At 37.1% G+C, this 26,333-nt stretch overlaps 1 protein-coding gene and 1 pseudogene across 8 annotated transcripts in view; one reads left to right on the forward strand and one right to left on the reverse strand.

The window, feature by feature from the left end:
* LOC123953057 overlaps window positions 1-24,537 on the forward strand; it is a 47,651-nt pseudogene extending 23,114 nt beyond the window's left edge.
* CNTLN (centlein) overlaps window positions 1-26,333 on the reverse strand; it is a 299,263-nt gene that overhangs the window by 259,952 nt on the left and 12,978 nt on the right. The gene's annotated exons all lie outside the window — the stretch shown is intronic.

Consider the following 26,333-nt stretch of genomic DNA (forward strand, 5'->3'; position numbering starts at 1 on the left):
AAAGCAATCTTGAGAAAGAAAAGTAAAGCTGGAGGTATCACAAGATTTCAAGATGTGGTACAAAGCTGCATTAATCAAAACAGTATGGTACTAGCACAAAAAACAGACACATAGATCAATGGAACAGAATAGAGCGCTCAGAAAAAAATCCCATGTTAATATGATCAATTAATCCTCAATAAAAGAGGCAAGAATATACAATGGGAAAAGACAGTCTCTTCAATAAGTGGTGCTGGGAAATCTAAACAGCAACATGTAAAAGAATGGAACTAGACCACACTTTTTTTCACCATACACAAAAATAAACTCAAAGTACATTAAAGACCTAGATGTGAGACCTGAAAGTGTTTTAGAAAATGTTATAGCTACTATTTTAAATTTTTCAAGAAAAAAAAGGAATAAAATTTTAAAATGAAATAACTCCAAGATCTCAGCAGCTTAACACCCAACTACATACAGTTGACTTCTACTAGCACAAGTTAGAGATGGACAGAAAGGGAAAGTATTTGGCTTTGAGTCACTCAAAGTCCCAGCTTCTGGCATCTTGTGGATCTTTTGAATCCTCTGAATCCCTCCCATTCAGGTGGTAGATAGGACCAGAGAGCTGGTCTAAGAGTGCCTGGCCTAAAAAGTATCTTTCCTGTGCCAGGCCTAAAAGTGGGATATATTATTCCCACCCACAATCCGTTTGCCAGAATTCAATTGTAATGTCACGCCTAAAGGCAAAAAGGAAACTGGAAAACAGTCTAGTTGTACGCCCAGAAAAAAAGTAAGCCCTAGCAGTCTCTGCCGTAACAGTTTCAGTACCTTATCAGAAGTCTGAAGAAACGGTATAATAATAGCTGAAACATTTTCTATACATACTAGTATTCCCTATATTGCAGATATAATGGGCTTGATCACAAGGCTGTAAGCATAAAAAGGCTACATTTCCCTTTTTCATCATTGTATTCACAGTGCCTGGTATAACATTTTATCAACCACATGGTTTGCAAATATTTTCTCCCATTCTGTAGTAGCCTTTCACTCTGTGTCTTGTGCTGTGTAGAGCTTTTTATTTTGAGGTAGTCCCACTTGTCTTTTGTTGCTTACACTTTTGGTTATTACACAGAAATCACATCCAATACCAATGTCATATAGTTAGTTCCCTATGTTTCTTTCTAGTGGTTTTACAGATTTTGGTCTTAAATTTAATCTTTAACTCCTTTTGAGTTGATTTTTGTGTACAATATAAGAAAGAATTCCAATTTCATTTTTTTTGTATGGGAATAGCATATTTTCCCAACACCACTGTTGAAAAGACTATCCTTTACCCATTTGGCACTATTACAAAAAAATCAGTGACCATGTTTGTACGGATTTATTTCTGAGCTTTCTGTTCTGCTCTGTTGGTCTCTATGTCTGTTATGATTGTACCATACTCTTTTGAATACTGTCACTTTGTAATATTGTCACTTTGATTTTGAAAGCAGGAAGTGTGATGCCTCCATATTTGTTCTTGCTCAAAATTGCTTTGGATATTAGAGCCTATTTGTGGTTCCACATTTTAGGATTATTCTATTTCTATGAAAAATGTTATTGGGATTTTGATAAAGATGGCATTAAATTTGTACAGTGTGATGAGCACTATGGACACTTTAATAATATTAAGTCTTCCAATCCAGGAATACAGGATGTCTTTACATTTAATTATGTCTTCTTAATTTTTTTCTTTGATGTATTAGTTTTCAGGGTACAGGCCTTTTACCCACTTTAAGTTTATTCCTAAGTATTTTATTCTTTCTTATGACATTATAAGGAAATAGCTTTCTTACTTTCCTTTTAGAACAGTTTTGTTAGCATATACAAATGCAACTCATTTTTGTATATTGATTTTATATCTAGTAAATTTACTAAAATCACTTATTCTATTCTAAGTTTTTCTGTGGATTTTTTAGGGTTTTCTACATGCAGATTACGTCATCTCCAGAAAGAGTTTTCTTCTTTCCAGTTTATTGCCTTTTACTTATTTTGTTTATCGAATTTCTCTGGCTAAGACTTCCAAAACTGTGTTAAGCAGAAGTGCAGAGAGTAGGAATCCCTGCATTTTTCCTGCTCTTTAAAAAAGCTTTCAGCTTTTCACCATTAAATATTTTTTGTTAGCTGTCAGCTTTTCATGTGGTTTTTCTTATGCTGAGGTAAACTCCTTCTATAGTTTGTTGAGAGATTTTTATTATGAAATGATGTCAAATTCTGTCAAATGCTTTTTCTGAATCGATATGATCATGATTTTTATCCTTCTTAATGTGATGTATCCACATTTATTTATTTGCATTATGTTGAACTACCCCCTGCATCCCAGGAACAAATACTACTTTATCATGGTATATGATCCTTTAAAGACCTGTTCAATTTGGGTTTCAAGAATTTTGTTGAGGTTTTTTGCATCAATGTTCATCAGGGATATTGGTCTGCAGTTTTCTTTTTTCATAGTGTTCTTTTCTAGCTTTGGTATCAGACTAATGAAGGTTTTGTGAAATGAGTTTAGATATGTTTCCTTTTCTTTAGGTTTCTGGAAGAGTTTAAGTAGTAGTATTAATTCTTCTTTAATTTTGGTAGAATTCACCAGTAAAGCCATCTGCTCCTGCGATTTCCCTTGCTAGAAAGATTTTGATTACTGTTTCAGTCTCCTTATTCGTTTTAGGTTTTTCAGATTTTCTATTTCTTCATGATTCAGTCTTGGTAGGTTGTTTTCTGAAATTTATCCATTTCTTTTAGGTTATTCAATTTTTTGACATTTATTTGTTCATAGTAGTCTCTTATGCTCCCTTTATCTCGGTGACATCAGTTGTAATGTATCTTCTTTCATTTCTGAATTTCTTCCTTCTTTTTTCTTATTCTAGCTAGAGTTGTGTCAATTCTATTGATCTTTTCAAAAAAGCAACTCCCAGGGACGGCTGGGTGGCTCAGTTGGTTAAGCGGCTGCCTTCGGCTAAGGTCATGATCCCAGCATCCTGGGATCGAGTCCCACATTGGGCTCCTTGCTCTGCAGGGAGCCTGCTTCTCCTTCTACCACTCTGTCTACCTGTGCTCGCTCTCTCTCTCTTTCTCTGACAAATAAATAAATAAAATCTTTAAAAAAAAAAAAAAAAAGCAACTCCCAGTTTCATTAATTTTTCCCAGTTGTTTTTTTTCTTACTGCTTAGTCTCTTTCATTTATTTATGCTCTATATTTCCTCCCATCTGCTAACTTTTTACTACCTTGTTCTTTGTCATGTTCCTTAGGTGTAAATTTTTTTTAATCTTTCTTCTTTTTTAATGTAGATCTTTATCACTATAAAATTCCCTTTATCTTTTGCTGCATCCCATTAAGCTTGGTATATTGTGTTTTCTTTTTTGTTTTTTTTTTCCCTGTTCTTTTTTTAATTTCTTTTCAGCATAACAGAATTCATTGTTTTTGCACCACATCCAGTGCTCCATGCAATACATGCCCTCCTTAATATCCACCACCTGGCTCCCCCAACCTCCCACCCTCTGCCCCTCCAAAACCCTCAGATTGCTTTTCAGAGTCCATAGTCTCTCATGGTTGACCTCCCCTTCCAATTTCCCTCAACTGCCATCTCCTCGCCATCTCCCTATGTCCTCCATGTTATTTGTTATGCTCCACAAATAAGTGAAACCATATGACACTTGACTCTCTCTGCTTGACTTACTTCACTCAGCATAATCTCTTCCAGTCCCGTCCATGTTGTTACAAAAGTTGGGTATTCATCCTTTCTGATGGAGGCATAATACGCCATAGTGTATATGGACCACATCTTCCTTATCCATTCATCCGTTGAAGGGCATCTTGGTTCTTTCCACAGTTTGGTGACCGTGGCCATTGCTGCTGTAAACATTGGGGTACAGATGGCTCTTCTTTTCACTACATCTGTATCTTTGGGGTAAATACCCAGTAGTGCAATTGTAGGGTCATAGGGAAGCTCTATTTTTAATTTCTTGAGGAATCTCCACACTGTTGCCCAAAGTGGCTGCACTAACTTGCATTCCCACCAACAGTGTAAGAGGGTTCCCCTTTCTCCACATTCTCTCCAACACACGTTGTTTCCTGTCTTGCTAATTTTGGCCATTCTAACTGGTGTCAGGTGGTATCTCAATGTGGTTTTAATTTGAATCTCCCTGATGGCTAGTGATGATGAACATTTTTTCATGTGTCTGATAGCCATTTGTATGTCTTCATTGGAGAAGTGTCTGTTCATATCTTCCGCCCATTTTTTGATATGATTATCTGTTTTGTGTGTGTTGAGTTTGAGAAGTTCTTTATAGATCCTGGATATCAACCTTTTGTCTGTACTGTCATTTGCAAATATCTTCTCCCACTCCCGTGGGTTGCCTCTTTGTTTTGTTGACTGTTTCCTTTGCAGTGCAGAAGCTTTTGATCTTGATGAAGTCCCAAAAGTTCATTTTCACTTTTGTTTCCTTTGCCTTTGGAGACATATCTTGAAAGGAGTTGCCCAAAAGACTCCACCCCCAAACTACTAGAACTCATACAGCAATTCAGTAACATGGCAGGATACAAAGTCAATGTACAGAAATCAGTGGCTTTCTTATACACTAACAATGAAAATACAGAAAGGGAAATTAGAGAATCGATTCCATTTACTATAGCACCAAGAACCATAAGATACCTGGGAATAAACCTAACCAAAGAGGTAAAGGATCTGTACTCGAGGAACTACAGAACACTCATGAAAGAAACTGAAGAAGACACAGAAAGATGGAAGACCATTCCATGCTCTTGGATTGGAAGAATAAACATTGTTAAAATGTCTATACTGCCTAGAGCAATCTATACTTTTAATGTCATTCCGATCAAAATTCCACCGGTATTTTTCAAAGAGCTGGAGCAAATAATCCTAAAATTTTGTATGGAATCAGAAGAGACCCCGAATTGCTAAGGAAATGTTGAAAAACAAAAATAAAACTGGTGGCATCACGTTATCTTATTTGAAGCTTTACTACAAAGCTGTGATCACCAAGACAGCATGGTACTGGCATAAAAACAGACACATAGACCAGTGGAACAGAGTAGAGAGCCCAGATATGGACCCTCAACTCTATGGCCAAATAATCTTCGACAAAGCAGGAAAAAATATACAGTGGAAAAAAGACAGTCTCTTCAATAAATGGTGCTGGGGAAATTGGACAGCTATATGTAGAAGAATGAAACTCAACCATTCTCTTACACCGTACACAAAGATAAACTCGAAATGGATAAAAGACCTCAACGTGAGATAAGAATCCATCAGAATCCTAGAGAAGAACATAGGCAGTAACCACTTCGATATCAGCCACAGCAGCTTCTTTTTCTTTTTTTAAGATTTTATTTATTTGACAAAGAGAGACAGCTAGAGAGAGAACACAAACAGAGGGAGTGGGAGAGAGAGAAGCAGGCTTCCCACTGAGCAGGAAGCCCGACGACGCAGGGCTAGACCTCAGGACCCTGGGATCTTGACCTGAGCCTAAGGCAGATGCCTAACAACTGTGTCATCCAGGCACCCCAGTATATTGTGTTTTCATTTTTACTTGTCTCAAGATATTTTATTTCTCTTTTGACTTCTGTTTAATCCATTGATCGCACAGAAGTGTCTTGTTTAATTTCCATATATTTGCGAATTTTTCAGTTATCCTTTTGCTACTGATTTCTAAGTTCATTCTATTCTCATTAGAAAAAAATACTGATGATTTTTTTTTTTATATTTGTTGAGACTTGTTACCTAAATGTGATTTACCTTGCAAATGTTCCACCTGCATTTGAGAACAATGTGTATGTATTCTGCTGCTGTAGGGTAGAATGTATGTTATATCTCTGCTAGGTCCATTAGGTCATTAATGCTGTTAAAGTCCTCTGTTTCTTTATTGCTGTTCTGTCTAGATATTCCATCTATTGTTGAAAGTGGGGTACTGTAGACCCTACTATTACTGTTTTGTTATCTATTTCTCTCTTTAGATTTGTCAGTGTTTCCTTTATACATTTAGGTGGCCTGATGTTAAGGACATATTGTTATAATTATTGTATCTTCCTGATGAATTAACTCTTGTCACTATAAAATGACTTTCATTGTGTCTTGTAGCTTAAAATGTTTTAAAGTCTATTCTGTCTGATATACATTTATTCATTCAGCTACACTAAGTCTTTAGTTTGGAGAATTAAATGAATTTACATTTAAAATAATTATTGATAGGTAAGGACTTGATACAGTCATTTTAAGAAACTGTTTTCTCTCTCCTAATTATTTTATTCTTTTCTTCCCTTGCTATCTTCCATTAAAAAATTGTTTGATTTTATGCTTTGATTCCTTTCTTTTTCTTTTCTGTATCTTCCACGGGCATTTGCTTTATGGTTATCAGGATGTTAACATAATAGATCTTAAATTATAACAGTCTGTTACAAGCTGGTGAGAACCTAACTTCAAGCCATACAAAAACTATGTTTACTCTCATCCACACTATTATTGATGATGTCACAATGTTTTCTTATATTGAATATCTGTAAATATTTTACAGTTACAATTATTCTTAAGACTTCTGTTTTCAACTTTTCTACTAGATTTAAGTTATTTATACACCACCATTATGGTATTACAGTATCCTGTATTTATTCACATAGTCACTTCAGCAGTGAATTTTACTTTTATATACTTTCATGTTGCTATTTAGTATCCTTTTGTTTCAATGTGAAGAACTCCCTTTAGCATTTCTGGCAAGGCAGTTTTAGCCTTGATGAATGCCCATAGGTTTTGCTTACCTAGGAAAGTCTATTGCTTCTTCATTTCTGAAGAACAGTTTTGCTGGGGATGGTATTCTTAGATGGCAGGGTTTATTTTCTTTCTTCAGGACTTTGAGTATATCATCTCCTCCCTTTTGGCCTGTAAGATTTCAGCTGAGAAATCTACTTATATTCTTATGAGACTCTCTTATATAGGACTACTTTTCCTGCTTTCAAAATTCTCTCTTTGACTTTGCCTTTTGGCCATTTGATTATACAGCTGACACTTAAACAACGTAGGCATTAGCCCATGCACAGTCAAAAATCCACATATAACTTTTGATTCCTCCAAAACTTAACAACTAATAACCTAAGTTGACCACAGACCTTATCAATAATATAAACAGTCAATTAACACATATTTTTTATGTTCTATGTTTTATATACCATATTCTTACAATAAAGTTTGAGAAAAGAGAATATTAAGAAAATCAAAGGAGAAAATACACTGATAGTATTATATTTATGGGGAAAATCTGCAAAACCTGCACAGTTCAAATTTGTGTTATTAAAGGGTCAACTGCCTTTGATACTATATATAATTCTTTAAGTTCACCCTACTTGGGGTCCTCTGAGCTTCATCAATATTGACGTCCATTTCCCTACCCAGACTTAACAAAGTTTTAGGTCATTGGTTATTTAAGTAAGCTTTCTCCATCTTTCTCTTTCTTCTGGGACACCCATAATACATATCAAATCATTAATGTTGCTCTATAAATCATTTAGGCTTTCTACACTCCTTTTCATTCTTTCTTTTTTGCTCCTCTAACTGGATAATTTCAAAGGACTTGTCTTCAAATTCATTGATTCTTTCATCTGCTAAATCAAGCTTACTATTAAACCATCTAGTGAATTTTCTAGTTGTTACTATATCTTCTGGTCCAGAATTTCTTTTCAGTTCTTTTTTTATAGTTTCTCTTAGTTGGTATTTTTTTTTCTCATGTATCATTCTTTCAATTTCCTTTAATCATCGGTGTTCTCTTGTAACTCGGTGAACTTCTTAAAAATGATTTTTATTGTTTGCCAGGCAATTCATAAATGTCCATTTCCTTAGTTAGATTTATTTTATTCCTTTGAGTGTTTAATGTTTCCCCATTCTTCATATTCCCTGTGGTTTTGCACTGGTTTCTGTGCATTTGAAAAAAAGCCACCTCTCCCAAGTCTTTTGAACTGACTTTGACAGTAAGTTAAAAAGTCAGGATGAAGTCTGTGTCTAAGACAAAGGTAATGAACTTTGGCTATGCACATTTATAGTTATTCAATGAAAAGTTGAGTAATTCAAGTTCCTATAGTTCCTAATGTACTGATAGTCTATGAAACTCCACGTTACTGTTTCTTAAACATTTATCATCCTACCTACTGAAGTGGCAATGATACCTTATGCATTCAAAGACAAAATACAGTGGCAATATCTTATGGCACTAATAATATACCGAAGTGAGGTTTATATGTACTAGCAAGGCAACTGGATTTGTAGGGCTAATAAACAAGTGATATGTCCAAAATGTACTTTTGGCAGTAGCTCATAAAAAAGTCATAAAATGACAGGTAAATATACATATATAAAACATATATATATTTCAAAATACAAATTTTGAATTTATATTCAAAATATATATATTTTAAATATATTTATATTCAAAATATAAAATAGTATTTTCCACAAATTCATAAGGAAAATACAATATATACAGATGTTTTCTACTTGTGTCATATTATTCTACTGGGAAATCAAAATTTTATTTTCAATAATAAACTTCTTTTTAGAATTAGTGAAACTGTTTTTACATCTTTTTTCAGAGATCAAGGAAAGAATTACATTAATATGAATATACGCATCACAGTACTCAGCAAACTCTATCACAAATTGTCTCTACAAATGTTTCTCTGACTAGACAGTACTCTTTAACAGCTAGGCACAGAGCTATCTTTCTCTAACTTTCAGCACAGTGTCTGACACTCAGACAACACTCAGTTGATATTCGTTGAATGAGTAAATTTGGCAGAAATATTTACTTTAGTGATGGCTATACATTTCTGAATTTCATAATCTGGTTTCCTTGCAACATTTGATAGCATCCAGACAACCAAATCTAAAGGTAAAAACTTAGAGGCACCTGGCTATGTCAGTCAGTAGAACACCTGACTGTTGATCTCAAAGCTGTGAATTCGAAGCAAATGTTAAATGCAGAGATTACTTAAAAATAAATCTTAATGGAGTTAAGCCTCTGCCTTTGGCTCAGGTCATGATCTCAGGGTCCTGGGATGGAGCCCTACATCGGCCTCTCTGCTCAGCGGGGAGCCTGCTTCCTCCTCTCTCTGCCTGCCTCTCTGCCTACTTGTGATCTCTCTCTCTGTGTCAAATAAATAAAACCTTAAAAATCAATCAATCAATCAATCTTAAAAAAAAAAAAAAACTTTAAAAAGATCCTAGAATTTTCATTAGTTACCTTTACCCTAAATTCTATAAATCATCTTCTTTGGTGCCTTAAATATTGCTTTGTCTCAAAGTGAAGATATAAAGGAGAATTCATGTTTGAAAAAGAAATCAGTAAGATGTTCAGACCTGAAATACCAAGAGCCTAGAAAGAGAGAATGGAAATTAAGGACATAGAGGAATTACTGGATCTGACTGACAAAAAGAGAAAGTGAGTGAGGTGCCTGTGTGGCTCAGTTGGTTAAGCCTCTGACTCTTGATTTTTGGCTCAGGTCTTGACCTCAAGGTTGTGAGATGGAGCCCTCCATCAGGCTCTGTGCTGGGTGTGGAGCGTGCTCGGGAATTTCTCTCTCACATTCTTTCTGGCACTCCCTCACACACTTTCTCTCTTTTTTTCTCTCGCCAAAAAAAAAAAAAAAAAAAAAAAAAAGAGAAAGTGACTGAACATGGGAATTGATTTTCTTCAAAAAGAGACCAAATAGTATAAAAGATTACCCTCAAGATGTGATATTTAGAGAAAAGGAAGAAAATGATATGCTTGCAGTAGTAAAATAGTTAAACAGTTAAAAAAAAATTTATACAGTTAAAAAAAAAAAAGCCTCAAAGGAGAAGCCATTAAGTTCTGAAATTTGAAATATACTGAATTTGAAGGGCACTACAGGACATGAATTAGAAATGCCATAGGAAAAGGATATAGAAAGATATATAAAAGAAAAAGTCCAGGGGCACCTGGGTGGCTCAGTCAATAAGTGTCTGCCTTTCAGCTCAGGTCATGATCCCAGAATCCTGGTATTGAGCCCTGCATCGGGCTCTCTGCTCTGCGGGAAGCCTGCTTCTCCCTCTCCTGCTCCCCCTGCTTGTGTTCCTTCTCTCATTGTGTATCTCTGTTAAACAAATAAATAAATTCTTTAAAAAAAAAAAAAAAAAGAAAGAAAAAAGAAAAGAAAAAGTCCACATAAAAGAATATAAAATGGCTCTTAGACTTCAGTCATGCATAATAAGAAAAATGGAAGTTAAAACTACTTCAGGATATCATTTTTTACCTTTCAGATACACAAGAATACAAAAATTTGGGGCGCCTGGGTGGCTCAGTGGGTTAAATCCTCTGCCTTCGGCTCAGGTCATGATCCCAGGGTCCTGGGATCAAGCCCCACATCGGGCTCTCTGCTCCGTGGGGAGCCTGCTTCCTCCTCTCTCTCTGCCTGCCTCTCTGCCTAGTTGTGATTTCTCTCTGTCAAATAAATAAAATATTTAAAAAAAAATATACAAAAATTTGAAAACAATGTGATGGCGAGGATGTGGGGAAAATAGGCACCTTCTTACATTGCTAGTAGAAATATAAATTGGCCCAATTTGGTAATACCTATCACAATTACAACACTACGAATATTTTGTAAGTTTTGATCTAGTGTATAAATCTATCTTTAACAAATTCTCCCAAAATTTAGGCGCTTACAACAACACTGAAAGCCTGACATCTGTCGTGACGATGAAGAGCTCTACTGACCCACTCCCTACTGAAACTGGTGAACGTTATTTAAAAATAGTCACTGAAAACTTCTGCAATGGTCCTAAGGGCAAATGAAGAAATATCTTTTCAAGAAAATCTACAAAAAATCAGCAAGAAAGGCAACCATTTATAGAAATTAAAAGGGAAAAAACTGGGAAACTCACAAGTATGAGGAAATTAAACCCACTCCTAAATAAACACTAGGTCAAAGAGGAAATCAAAAGAGAAACCAGAAAATACTTTGAGATGAATGAAAATGAAAACACAAAATATCAAAACATAGATATAGCTAAAGCAGTGCTCAGAGGAAAATATATGGCTCTAAATAACTATATTAAGGAAGAAGAAAGGTCTAAAGTCAATAACCTACTGTTCCACCATTAGTGAAAAAATAAGAGCTAACAAAATCTAAAGCAAGCAAAAAGGAGGAATAATGAAGATTAGGGAAATATTAATGAAACAGAATAGAAAAGCAATAGGAAAAAAACTAATGAAACCAAGAGCTGTTTTTTTTTTTGTTTTTTTTTTTTTATTTTTTAAAGACTGATCAATAAAACTGACAAGGTTTTACCTAGGTTGGCCACAATAGAGAGAGAAGTCACCAATGAGAATCAGAAATTTAAAAAGAGGGTATTACTACCAGTGTAATAAAAATGAAAAGGATTATAAAGGAATGCTATGAAAAATTATATGCCAGCAAATTAGACAACCTAGAAAAAACAGACAAATTCCTAAAAAGACACAAATTAACAAAATTGACTCAAGAAAAAAAGTAGAAAACCTGAACCAATCTATTCAATTAGCAATTAAAAAATGAATAACAAAGCCCAGGACTGGAGGGGTTTATGGCCAAATTCCATCAAACATTTAAAGAACAACTAATACCAGCTTTTCAATAACCCTTCTGAAAAAAATAAAAGAAAGGAAACACTTCTCAACCCATAAGGCCCATATTACCCTGATACAAAAAACAAAGACATCATGAGGAAAAAAAAACAACAACAAAAAAAAACTACAGACTAATACCTCTTATGAACACATAAAAGTCCTCAACAAAATACTAACAAACCAAACCCAACAACATATCAAAAAAATTATATATGATAACCACCAAATGGAATTTACCCCAGGAATATAAAGTTATCTGAAAGTCAAGTAAAGTAATACATTGTAGAATGGAAAACAAAAATCACACAATCATCTCAATATATACAGAAGATACATTTGAGGGCACCTGGGTGGCTCAGTCAGTTGAGTGACTGCCTTCGGATCAGGTCATGATCTTGGGAGTTCTAGGAACAAGTGCCACATCAGGCTCCCGGCTCACTGCTCACTCCCGGTATACTGCTTCTCCTTCTAACCCTCCCCCATCTTGTGCTCTCTCTTTCACTCTATTTCAAATAAATAAATAAAATCTTTTAAAAAATTTTAAAAATACATTTGACAAAATCCAACAAACTTTGATTAAAAAAACAAACTATGAATAGATGGGAACTTCCTAAACCTGCCAAAGGACACCTATGAAAACCCCACAGATAACATTACACCTAATGGTAAAGGACTGGATGCTTTCTCCCTGTGATCAAGAATAGGACAGGGATTTTAAAAAATAATAATAAAACAAGGATGTTGGCTCTGGCCTCTTCCGTTCAACAATGTACTGGAGTTCTCACCAGGCAAGTAGGCAAGAGAAAGAAAGAAAACACATCAAGGTTAAAAGGAAGAAGCAAAACTATCTCTATTTATAGATAATACGATCTTACAGAAAATCCTGAAGAATCCACTAAAAAATGAATTAGAATAAATGAGTTCAGTACGCTTGCAGGTTACGAGATCAATATGCAGAAATCAATTGTAATCTACACAGTTATACTAACCAATCTAAAAATAAGGTTAAGAAAACAATTCCATCTATAAAAGAATCATAAATAGTAAAATACTTAGAAATAAATTTATCCAAAACAGTGCAAAATATAAACTCTGAAAACATTGTTGAAAGAAATTTTAAAAGACTAAATAATTGGAAAAAATCCCACCTTCATGATATAGAAATTTAACATTGTTAAGATAGCAATAGTCCCCAAACTGATCTACAAATTCAACATAATCCCTATCAGAATTCTAGATCACTTCTTTGTAGAAATTGATAAAATGACAGTAAAATTCACCTGGAATTATAAAGGACCCAGAATAGCCAAAACACTCTTGAAAACAAAGAAGCAGGATTCACTCCTGATTTCAAACCTAGTGCACAACAACAGTCATCAGGACAGTTTAACACCAGAATGAGAATGGACATACAAACCAATGGAATAGCACTGAGAATTCAAGAAAAAAACCTCATGCATCTCTGGTCAACCTATTTTTAACAAATGCAAGACCATCCAAGAGGGGAGGGGAGTTTGGAGCACGGATAGTCTTTTCCACAGGTGCTGGGACATCTGGCTATCCACATGCAAAAGAATGAAGTTGGATCCTTAATTTATACAATTTACAAAACTTAACTCAAAATGGATCAAAGACAGAAATGCACTGTTTGTGAGGAAGGGAAAGGAATAGCTGGAGGCAGGAGTGAGAGGGAGACTCCCCATTGCATATTTTTTAACACTTTTAAAATGCTGAATCATATAATCACATAGCCATATTAGCTAATCAAAAAATTTAAAAATTTAAAGATAATAAATATTAAAAAGTCACAAAGAGTTAAAGAATTCCAGTAAATAGAGAAGAAATAAAAAGCATATAAAATCACAACTTTTGGCTCCTAATGAAATAATAAATTCAGATAATCAATGTATACTCAAATGAGGTGAAACGCTGATGGAGAAGTGAACACTTGCAGGGCAGCAATACATTACTATATTTACTTTCTAGATTACCTGTTGGCCATAAGGTAAAAATACAACTTTATAATGGAGGGATCAGACTGTCATCACCTTAATGCAATGACTAATACTATCATTACTGAAAGTAGCACAATCAGACAATATGTGCTTTCATTCGAGATATGCTATGGAACAATTTATGAAATATTTATGCCAAAAAAGTTGAACCTGAATATAATCGAGCTTTAGATTTACCTTTCAGTTTGTAATAATTAAAGAGTAAAAGTTTAAGTGGCAATACAAGGAAGCAATCAAGTGAATCCAGGATACAAGACCTACTAAAGGATAAGCAGCAACCATAGTAGTTTAACAAGATGATGCCATTAAAAAGAAGAATACAGAATGTTCAAGACTAAAGAGACATTGATCAAAGTTATCACAAAAAGATCTGGATAAGACAGTATGTCCTTTCTGATATGATAAGAATTACATAATTATACCTAAAAGATTTTTGCCAAAACATGAAATCTGAATAAGTCTTTAGGTCTAATGACAAGTGTATGGTAACTATAGGATACAGACTATTACAATCAGAAAAATCCAAAATGTGAGAAACTCCACAGAATAAATGGACCAATTCATTATTATTATTATTTTAAGTTCCATAGAGAGGGGCGCCTGGGTGGCTCAGTTGCTTAAGCACCCAACTCTTGATTTCAGCTTGTGATTTCAAGTCATGATCTCAGAATCATAGGATCAAGCCCCCCATTGGGCTCCACACTCCTTGCTCAGCAGGAAGCCTGTTTAAGATTCACTGTTTCTCTCTGCCCCTCCCCCCACTCAAAAAAAAAAAATCTTTAAAAAAATAAACAAATAGAGTTGCAAAGAGAAAGAAGAGAAGGATAAGGAACCTACATATTCAGTGGGTAGACTGTGTCTGAGTCCTCATAGGAGCAAACTAACTTTTTTTTTTTTTTTTTTTGAGAAAGAGAGAGAAAGAGCATGAGCAGAGGTGGGAGGCCAGAGAGAAAGAAAGAGAATCTCAAGCAGGCTCCACACTCAGCAGCCCAGAACAAACCAAGTTTTTAAATAAGTATGAGCCTGGGTGGTTCAGTCAGTTAAGACTCTGACTCTTGATTTTAGGTCAGGTCATGATCTCAGGGTCGTGAAACTGAGCGCGGTGTTGGGCTCCAAGCTTGCTTGAGATTCTCTCTCTCCCTCTCTCTCTGCTCCTTCACCCCTGCTCATGCTCTCTCTCATGTGCTCTCCCTCAAAAAAAATAAATAAATAAAATAATAATAGAAGAAGAAGAGTTATGAGACTATTGGAGAAATCTGAAAACTGGATATTTGACTGTATTCAGGAATAATTACAAAACTATGATCCCATGGTTTTATTAAAAAGAACACTTATTGTGGGTGCCTGAGTGGCTCAGTTGTTAAGCGGCTGCCTTCGGCTGAGGTCATGATATCAGGGTCCTGGGATCAAGACCCATATCCAGCTCCCTGCTCATCGGGAAGCCTGCTTCTCCCTCTCCTGCTCCCCCCTGCTTGTGTTCCCTCTCTCTCACTCTGCGTCTCTCTGTCAAATAAATAAATAAAATCTTTTAAAAAAAAAGAACCCTTATTGTTTAGAGATAGAATCAATCCTCATTCCAGGACTCAGAATTTGTGAATTTGCTTATTCACTAAAATTCATTTATAAGCCTACAATCAATACTCACGCCATTTTTCAGTCATATGCAGGCATGCCCAATGTGACAAAAAATTTAAGTCACTCAAACCACATGTTGCCAGTGGAGGTTAGACAAGGGGATGTTCTGTTTCAGTTCTCATACCATTGACAAGTGTTCTCATGTTCTATTTAGTGCCACATTTTTCACAATTTTGCATTTTTTGCTGTTGATTTCACTGTTAAAAATGATCACCAGGCACAATGCTGAAGTGTTATCTAGTGTTCCTAAGTGTAAGAAAACTGTGATGTGCCTTTTGAAGTAAAGAATATATAAAATAACTTTTGCTCAAGCATGAGTTATAGGGTATCACGAGTTCAACAGTAATGAATCAACAATACATATTACATAAGATGTCTTCAAAGAGAAACATACCTAAAACAATGTTATATGTTGACCAGCTGACAAGAAGTCGTGCCAAAAGCTCACAGGAACCTAAACCTTTCCTTCCCCACAAGCAGTGATCCAGTGATGGCTAATTCAATGTTTTCAAAGACTTTATAGAACATAACTGCTGTGAATAACATGAACTGACTATAAACACGTAGGTAATTGTGGATGATATCTGGGATTTGCTTCAAAATAATCCATTGCTGGAAGACAGAGCAGACAAGAAGGCAATAGATGTTTACTGATAAAATAAGGTTGGTCATGTGTTGATAACTATTTAAGCTGGATGATGAGTAAACATGGGAGTTCATTAAAATATTATCCCTTCTTTGCATCTAATTGAAATATTCCATAATAAAAAGTAAAACACATGAACACAAATATATGGACCAGCAAACCTCGTTTCATGGTGCTTTGCTATATTATGCTTTGCAGATACCAAGTTTTTCAAAAACGGAAGGTTTGTCACAGTCCTGTGTCAAATTAAGTCTATTGGTACTATTTTTCCAACAGTATTTTCTCACTTCATGTCTCTGTGTCACATTTGGTAATTCTTGCAACATTTCAAACTCTTATAACTGTTTTAGGGCACCACAGACCACATGGATATAAGATGGTAAACTTAATTGATAAATATGTGAGCTCTGACTGCTCCCCGACTGGCCTTTCCCCCATATCTTTCCCTCTCCTCATACCTTCCTATTCCCTGAGATACAAGAATACTGAAATTAAGCCAATTAATAACCTTACAGACGCCACTAGTGTCCAAGTGAAAGGAAGAGTTGTACATCTCTCTTGAAATCAAAACCGAGAAATAATTAAGCTTAGTGAAAAAGGCATGTCAAAAGCCAAGATAGACCAAAAGCTAGGCCTCCTGCACCAAACAGTTAGCCAAGTTGTAAATGCAAAGGAGAAGTTCTTGAGGGAATTAAAGTTTCTACTCCAGTGAACATATGAATGATAAGAAAGCTAAACAGCCTTACTGCTGCTATGGAGAAAGTTTAAGTGGGTCTGGACAGAAGATTAAACCAGCTACAACATTCCTTTAAGCCAAAGCCTACTCCAGAGTAAGGCCCTAACTCTCTTCAATTCTGTGAAGCTGAGAGAAGTAAAGAAGCTACCGAAGAAAAATATGAAGCTGGCAGAGGTTGGTTCATGATGCTGAAGGAAAAAAATCATCGCCATGACCTGAAAGTGCAACGCGAAGCAGCAGGTGCTAACAGACAAGCTATACCAAGTTATCCAGAAGATCTAGCTAAGAGAATTAATAAAGGTGGCTATACTAAATGACAGATCTTCAATATAGATGAAAACAGCCTTCTATTGGAAGAAGATGCAATCTAGGACTTCCACAGCTAGAGAGAAGTCAATGCCTGGCTTCAAAACTTCAAAGGAGGGGAGGAGGAGTCAAGATGGCGGAGAAGTAGCAGCCTGAGACTACATCAGGTAACAGGAGATCAGCTCGATAGCTTATCTAAACATTGCAAACACCTACAAATCCAACGGGAGAGCGAAGAGAAGAAGAACAGCAACTCTAGAAACAGAAAATCAACCACTTTCTGAAAGGTAGGACTGGCGGAGAAGTGAATCTAAAACGACGGGAAGATAGACCGCGGGGGGAGGGGCCGGCTCCCGGCAAGCGGCAGAGGAACGGAGCACAAAATCAGGACTTTTAAAAGTCTGTTCCACTGAGGGACATTGCTCCAGAGGCTAACCCAGGGTGAAGACCACGCGGGGCTAGCGTGGCCCCAGGCCCCGCAAGGTCACAGAAGGATCGGGGGTGTCAGAGTGTCGGAGAGCTCGCAGGTATTAGAACGGAGAAACCGGCTGCAAAGACAGAGCTGAGGACTGAACTCTCAGCTCGGGGTTACCTTGAACTGGTCGCGGGCTGGGTGAGCTCGGAGCGCGGCTAGAGGCTGGGGATACGGGAGTGATTGGGTGCTGTCCTCTGGGGGCGCACTGAGGAGTGGGGCCCCAGGCTCTCGGCTCCTCCGGGCCGGAGACTGGGAGGCCGCCATTTTCATTCCCGTCCTCCGGAACTCTACGGAAAGCGTTCAGGGAACAGAAGCTCCCAAAAGCGAACCCGAGCCGATTACTTAGTCCGGCCGCCGGTAAGGGCGGTGCAATCCCGCCTCGGGCAAAGACACTTGAGAGTCACTACAACAGGCCCCTCCCCCAGAAGATCAACAAAATATCCAGCCAGGACGAAGTTCATCTATCAAGGAGAAAGCAGATTCAATTCCTAAGACAGCAGAGCAATTCCAGAGGAGGAGAAAGCAAAGCACGGAACTCATGGCTTTCTCCCCATGATTCTTTAGTCTTGCGGCTACTTCAATTTTTTTTTCTTTTTTCAATTTTTTATTTTTTTTCTTTTTTCAATTTTTTTTTCTTTTTTCTTTTTTCTTCTTCTGCTAAATTTTTTTAAAAACTTTTACCCTTTTCTTTTTTAACGTTTTTTGACTACTTCATCTAAATATATATATTTTTTCTTTCTTTTTTATATTTTTTTATTTGTTTTATTTTTTAAATTTTTTTCTTTTTTTTTTTTTTTTTTTTTTCTTTTTTTTCAGAACCTGTTTTTTATCCCCTTCCCCCCCCCACAATTTGGGGTCTCTTCTGATTTGGTTACAGCGCATTTTTCTGGGGTCTTTGCCACCCTATTAGTAGTTTATTTGCTCCTTCATACCCTCTTATCTTGACAAAATGACAAGGCGGAAAAAATCACCACAAACAAAAGAACAAGAGACAGTACCGAAGGCTAGGGACCTAATCAACACAGACATTGGTACTATGTCAGATCAAGAGTTCAGAATGACGATTCTGAACATTCTAGCCGGGCTCGAAAAAGGCATGGAAGATATTAGAGAAACCCTCTCTGGAGATATTAAAGCCCTTTCTGGAGAAATTAAAGAACTAAAGTGTAACCAAGTTGAAATCAAAAAAGCTATTAATGAGGTGCAATCAAAAATGGAGGCTCTCACTGCTAGGATCAATGAGGCAGAAGAAAGAATTAGTGATATAGAAGACCAAATGACAGAGAATAAGGAAGCCGAGCAAAAGAGGGACAAACAGCTACTGGACCATGAGGGGAGAATTCGAGAGATAAGTGACACCATAAGACGAAACAACATTAGAATAATTGGGATTCCAGAAGAAGAAGAAACAGAGAGGGGAGCAGAGGGTCTATTGGAGAGAATCATTGGAGAGAATTTCCCTAATATGGCAAAGGGAACAAGCATCAAAATCCAGGAGATGCAGAGAACCCCCCTCAAAGTCAACAAGAATAGGTCCACACCCCGTCACCTAATAGTAAAATTTACAAGTCTTAGTGACAAAGAGAAAATCCTGAAAGCAGCCCGAGAAAAGAAATCAGTAACATACAATGGTAAAAATATTAGATTGGCGGCAGACTTATCCACAGAGACCTGGCAGGCCAGAAAGAGCACATGATATATTCAGAGCACTCAACGAGAAAAACATGCAGCCAAGAATACTCTATCCAGCTAGGCTATCATTGAAAATAAAAGGAGAGATCAAAAGCTTCCAGGACAAACAAAAACTGAAAGAATTTGCAGACACCAAACCAGCTCTCCAGGAAATATTGAAAGGGGTCCTCTAAGCAAAGAGAGAGCCTAAAAGTAGTAGATCAGAAAGGTACAGAGACAATATACAGTAACAGTCACCTTACAGGCTAATAATGGCACTAAATTCATATCTCTCAATAGTTACCCTGAATGTTAATGGGCTAAATGCCCCAATCAGAAGACACAGGGTATCAGAATGGATAAAAAAACAAAACCCATCAGTATGTTGCCTACAAGAAACTCATTTTAGACGCGAAGACACCTCCAGATTTAAAGTGAGGGGGTGGAAAACAATTTACCATGCTAATGGGCATCAGAAGAAAGCTGGGGTGGCAATCCTTATATCAGATCAATTAGATTTTAAGCCAAAGACTATAATAAGAAATGAGGAAGGACACTATATCCTACTCAAAGGGTCTGTCCAACAAGAAGATCTAACCATTTTAAATATCTATGCCCCTAACGTGGGAGCAGCCAACTATATCAACCAATTAATAACAAAATCAAAGAAACACATCAATAATAATACAATAATAGTATGGGACTTTAACACTCCCCTCACTGAAATGGACAGATCATCCAAGCAAAAGATCAACAAGGAAATAAAGGCCTTAAATGACACACTGGACCAGATGGACATCACAGATATATTCAGAACATTTCATCCCAAAGCAACAGAATACACATTCTTCTCTAGTGCACATGGAACCTTCTCCAGAATAGATCACATCCTGGGTCACAAATCAGGTCTCAACCGGTATCAAAAGATTAGGATTATTCCCTGCATATTTTCAGACCACAATGCTCTGAAGCTAGAACTCAATCACAAGACGAAAGCTGGAAAGAACCCAAATACATGGAGACTAAACAGCATCCTTCTAAAGAATGAATGGGTCAACCAGGAAATTAAAGAAGAATTGAAAAAATTCATGGAAACAAATGATAATGAAAACACAATGGTTCAAAATCTGTGGGACACAGCAAAGGCAGTCCTGAGAGGAAAATATATAGCGGTACAAGCCTTTCTCAAGAAACAAGAAAGGTCTCAAGTACACAACCTAACCCTACGCGTAAAGGAGCTGGAGAAAGAACAAGAAAGAAACCCTAAACCCAGCAGGAGAAGAGAAATCATAAAGATCAGAGCAGAAATCAATGAAATAGAAACCAAAAAAAACAATAGAAAAAATCAATGAAACTAGGAGCTGGTTCTTTGAAAGAATCAATAGGATTGATAAACCCCTGGCCAGACTCATCAAAAAGAAAAGAGAAAGGACCCAAATCAATAAAATCATGAATGAAAGAGGAGAGATCACAACTAACACCAAAGAAATACAGACAATTATAAGAACATACTATGAGCAACTCTACGCCAACAAATTGGCCAATCTGGAAGAAATGGATGCATTCCTAGAGACATATAAACTACCACAACTGAACCAGGAAGAAATAGAAAACCTGAACAGGCCCATAACCAGTAAGGAGATTGAAACAGTCATCAAAAATCTCCAAACAAACCAAAGCCCAGGGCCAGACGGCTTCCCAGGGGAATTCTACCAAACATTTAAAGAAGAACTCATTCCTATTCTCCTGAAACTGTTCCAAAAAATAGAAATGGAAGGAAAACTTCCAAACTCATTCTATGAGGCCAGCATCACCTTGATCCCAAAACCAGACAAGGATCCCACCAAAAAAGAGAACTACAGACCAATATCCTTGATGAACACAGACGCAAAAATTCTCGCCAAAATACTAGCCAATAGGATTCAACAGTACATTAAAAGGATTATTCACCACGATCAAGTGGGATTTATTCCAGGGCTGCAGGGTTGGTTCAACATCCGCAAATCAATCAATGTGATAGAACACATTAATAAAAGAAAGAACAAGAACCATATGATACTCTCAATAGATGCTGAAAAAGCATTTGACAAAGTACAGCATCCCTTCCTGATCAAAACTCTTCAAAGTGTTGGGATAGAGGGCACATACCTCAATATTATCAAAGCCATCTATGAAAAACCCACCGCAAATATCATTCTCAATGGAGAAAAACTGAAAGCTTTTCCATTAAGGTCAGGAACACGGCAGGGATGTCCATTATCACCACTGCTATTCAACATAGTATTAGAAGTCCTAGCCTCAGCAATCAGACAACAAAAAGAAATTAAAGGCATCCAAATTGGTAAAGAAGAAGTCAAACTATCACTCTTCGCAGATGATATGATACTATATGTGGAAAACCCAAAAGACTCCACTCCAAAACTGCTAGAACTTGTACAGGAATTCAGTAAAGTGTCAGGATATAAAATCAATGCACAGAAATCAGTTGCATTTCTGTACACCAACAACAAGACTGAAGAAAGAGAAATTAAGGAGTCAATCCCATTTACAATTGTACCCAAAACTATAAGATACCTAGGAATAAACCTAACCAAAGAGACTAAGAATCTATACACAGAAAATTATAAAGTACTCATGAAAGAAATTGAGGAAGACACAAAAAAATGGAAAAGTGTTCCATGCTCCTGGATTGGAAGAATAAATATTGTGAAAATGTCTATGCTACCTAAAGCAATCTACACATTTAATGCAATCCCTATCAAAATACCATCCATTTTTTTCAAAGAAATGGAACAAATAATCCTAAAATTTATATGGAACCAGAAAAGACCTCGAATAGCCAAAGGAATATTGAAGAACAAAGTCAAAGTTGGTGGCATCACAATTCCGGACTTCAAGCTCTATTACAAAGCTGTCATCATCAAGACAGCATGGTACTGGCACAAAAACAGACACATAGACCAGTGGAACAGAATAGAGAGCCCAGAAATCGACCCTCAACTCTATGGTCAACTAATCTTCGACAAAGCAGGAAAGAATGTCCAATGGAAAAAAGACAGCCTCTTCAATAAATGGTGCTGGGAAAATTGGACAGCCACATGCAGAAAAATGAAATTGGACCACTTCCTTACACCACACACGAAAATAGACTCCAAATGGATGAAGGACCTCAATGTGAGAAAGGAATCCATCAAAATCCTTGAGGAGAACGCAGGCAGCAACCTCTTCGACCTCAGCCGCAGCAACATCTTCCTAGGAACAACGGCAAAGGCAAGGGAAGCAAGGGCGAAAATGAACTATTGGGATTTCATCAAGATCAAAAGCTTTTGCACAGCAAAGGAAACAGTTAACAAAACCAAAAGACAGCTGACAGAATGGGAGAAGATATTTGCAAACGACATATCAGATAAAGGGCTAGTATCCAAAATCTATAAGGAACTTAGCAAACTCAACACCCAAAGAACAAACAATCCAATCAAGAAATGGGCAGAGGACATGAACAGACATTTCTGCAAAGAAGACATCCAGATGGCCAAAAGACACATGAAAAAGTGCTCCACGTCACTCGGCATCAGGGAAATACAAATCAAAACCACAATGAGATATCACCTCACACCAGTCAGAATGGCTAAAATTAACAAGTCAGGAAATGACAGATGCTGGAGAGGATGTGGAGAAAGGGGAACCCTCCTCCACTGTTGGTGGGAATGCAAGCTGGTCCAACCACTCTGGAAAACAGCATGGAGGTTCCTCAAAATGTTGAAAATAGAACTACCCTATGACCCAGCAATTGCACTACTGGGTATTTACCCTAAAGATACAAACATAGTGATCCGAAGGGGCACGTGTACCCGAATGTTTATAGCAGCAATGTCTACAATAGCCAGACTATGGAAAGAACCTAGATGTCCATCAACAGATGAATGGATCAAGAAGATGTGGTATATATACACAATGGAATACTATGCAGCCATCAAAAGAAATGAAATCTTGCCATTTGCGACGACGTGGATGGAACTAGAGCATATCATGCTTAGTGAAATAAGTCAATCGGAGAAAGACAACTATCATATGATCTCCCTGATATGAGGACATGGAGAAGCAACATGGGGGGGTAGGGGGATAGGAGAAGAATAAATGAAACAAGATGGGATTGGGAGGGAGACAAACCATAAATGACTCTTAATCTCACAAAACAAACTGGGGGTTGCTGGGGGGAGGTGGGATTGGGAGAGGGGGAGCGGGCTATGGACATTGGGGAGGGGAGGCGAACCATAAGAGACTATGGACTCTGAAAAACAACCTGAGGGTTTTGAAGGGTCAGGGGTGGGAGGTTGGGGGAACAGGTGGTGGGTGATGGGGAGGGCACGTTTTGCATGGAGCACTGGGTGTTGTGCAAAAAGAATGAATACTGTTACGCTGAAAAAGAAAAAAAAAATAAAAAGGGAAAAAAAAAAAAAACTTCAAAGGACAGGCTGACTTTACTTTGGGGCTAACACATCTGGTGACTTTAAGTTGAAACCAGTGCTCATTTACCATTTTTGAAAACCATAGAACCATTAAGAATTACACTAAATCTACTTCTCCTGTCCTCAATAAATGGAACAACAAAGTCTGGATGACTGTACATCCATTTACAACATGCTTTACTGAATATTTTAAACCCACTGTTGAGAACAACTGCTCAAAAAAAATATATATATATTCCTTTCAAAATGTTACTGCTCACTGACAATCTACCTGGTCACCCAAGAGCTCTGATAGACAATGTTTAAATACCTACTAACACAACATCCAATTTGAAGCCCATGGATCAAGGAGTGATTTTAACTCTCAAGTCTTATAATTGAAGAAATAGATTTCATAAGGCTAGAGCTGCCATAGATTATGATTTTTCTGATGGCTCTGGGCAAAGTCAATTGAAAAGCTTCTGGAAAGGATTCACCATTCTAGAGCCCATGAAGAACAGTCATGATTCGTGGAAAGAGGTCAGAATACCAACATTACCAAGAGTTTGGACAAAGTTGATTCCAGCCCTCATGGATGACTTTGAAGGATTTAAGACTTTGGTGGAAGAAGTAATTGCAGGTGTGGAGGAAACTGCAAGAGATCTAGAACTAGAAGCCGAGTCTGAAGATGTGACTGAATGGCTGCAATTAACAGATTATGAGTTGCTGCTTATGGATGAACAAAGAAAGTGGTTTGAGAGGCTTCCTGGTGAAGATGCCATAAGATTGTTGAAATGACAACAAAGGATTTATGAATCTTTCAGTTTGAAAGAACTGACTCCAATTTTGAAAGAAATTCTACTGTGGGTAAAATGGTATCAAAGAGCATCGCATGCTATAGAGAAATCTTTCAGGAAAGGAAGAGTCAGTTGATGTGGCAAACTTCATTGTTGTCTTACTTTAAGAAACTGTCACAGCCACTGGAGAATCAACAACAAATCAAACCAACTCCACATGCAAGAAGGGAAATAATCAAGATTAGAGCAGAGATCAATGAGGTAGAAACGAGAGATACAGTAGAACGTATCAATGAAACTAGAAGCTGGTTTTCTGAAAGAATCAATAAGATCGATAAACCATTGGCCACACTAATCCAAAAGAAAAGAGAGAAAGCCCAAATTAATAAAATTATGAATGAAAAGGGAGAGATCACAACTAACACCAAGGAAATAGAAACAATCATCAGAAATTATTACCAGCAGTTATATGCCAATAAGCTAAGCAACCTAGATGAAATGGATGCATTCCTGGAAAGCTACAAACTCCCAAAATTGAACCAGGAAGAAATTGACAACCTGAATAGACCGATATCTAGTAATGAGATTGAAGCAGTGATCAAAAACCTCCCAAAAAACAAGAGCCCAGGACCTGACGGATTCCCTGGGGAATTCTACCAAACTTTCCAAGAAATAACACCAATTCTCCTGAAGCTGTTCCAAAAAATTGAAGCAGAAGGAAAACTTCCAGACTCTTTTTATGAAGCCAGCATTACCCTGATCCCCAAACCAGGCAAAGACCCTACCAAAAAGGAGAATTTCAGACCAATATCACTGATGAATATGGATGCAAAGATTCTCAACAAGATCCTAGCAAACAGGATCCAGCAGCACATTCAAAAGATTATCCACCATGACCAGGTGGGATTCATCCCTGGGTTGCAAGGTTGGTTCAACATTCGCAAATCAATCAGTGTGATAGAACACATCAATAAGAGAAGAGAGAAGAACCACATGGTCCTCTCAATTGATGCAGAAAAAGCATTTGACAAAATCCAGCATCCGTTCCTGATGAAAACGCTTCAAAGTATAGGGATAGAGGGAACATTCCTGAACTTCATAAAATCTATCTATGAAAGACCCACAGCAAATATCATCCTCAATGGGAAAAAGCTTGCAGCCTTCCCGTTGAGATCAGGAACACGACAAGGATGCCCACTCTCACCACTCTTGTTCAACATAGTATTAGAAGTTCTAGCAACGGCAATCAGACAACAAAGAGAAATAAAAGGTATCCAAATTGGCAAAGAAGAAGTCAAACTCTCTCTCTTCGCAGATGACATGATTCTTTATATGGAAAACCCCAAAGACTCCACCCCCAAACTACTAGAACTCATACAGCAATTCAGTAACGTGGCAGGATACAAAGTCAATGTACAGAAATCAGTGGCTTTCTTATACACTAACAATGAAAATACAGAAAGGGAAATTAGAGAATCGATTCCATTTACAATAGCACCAAGAACCATAAGATACCTGGGCATAAACCTAACCAAAGAAGTAAAGGACCTGTACTCGAGGAACTACAGAACACTCATGAAAGAAATTGAAGAAGACACAAAAAGATGGAAGACTGTTCCATGCTCTTGGATTGGAAGAATAAACATTGTTAAAATGTCTATACTGCCTAGAGCAATCTATACTTTTAATGCCATTCCGATCAAAATTCCACCGATATTTTTCAGAGCTGGAGCAAATAATCCTAAAATTTGTATGGAGTCAGAAGAGACCCCGAATTGCTAAGGAAATGTTGAAAAACAAAAACAAAACTGGCGGCATCACGTTACCCGATTTCAAGCTTTACTACAAAGCTGTGATCACCAAGACAGCGTGGTACTGGCATAAAAACAGACACATAGACCAGTGGAACACAGTGGAGAGCCCAGATATGGACCCTCAACTCTATGGTCAAATAATCTTCG

Source organism: Meles meles, chromosome 11, assembly GCF_922984935.1.
Source record: "Meles meles chromosome 11, mMelMel3.1 paternal haplotype, whole genome shotgun sequence".
NCBI classification, from domain to species: Eukaryota; Metazoa; Chordata; class Mammalia; order Carnivora; family Mustelidae; genus Meles; species Meles meles.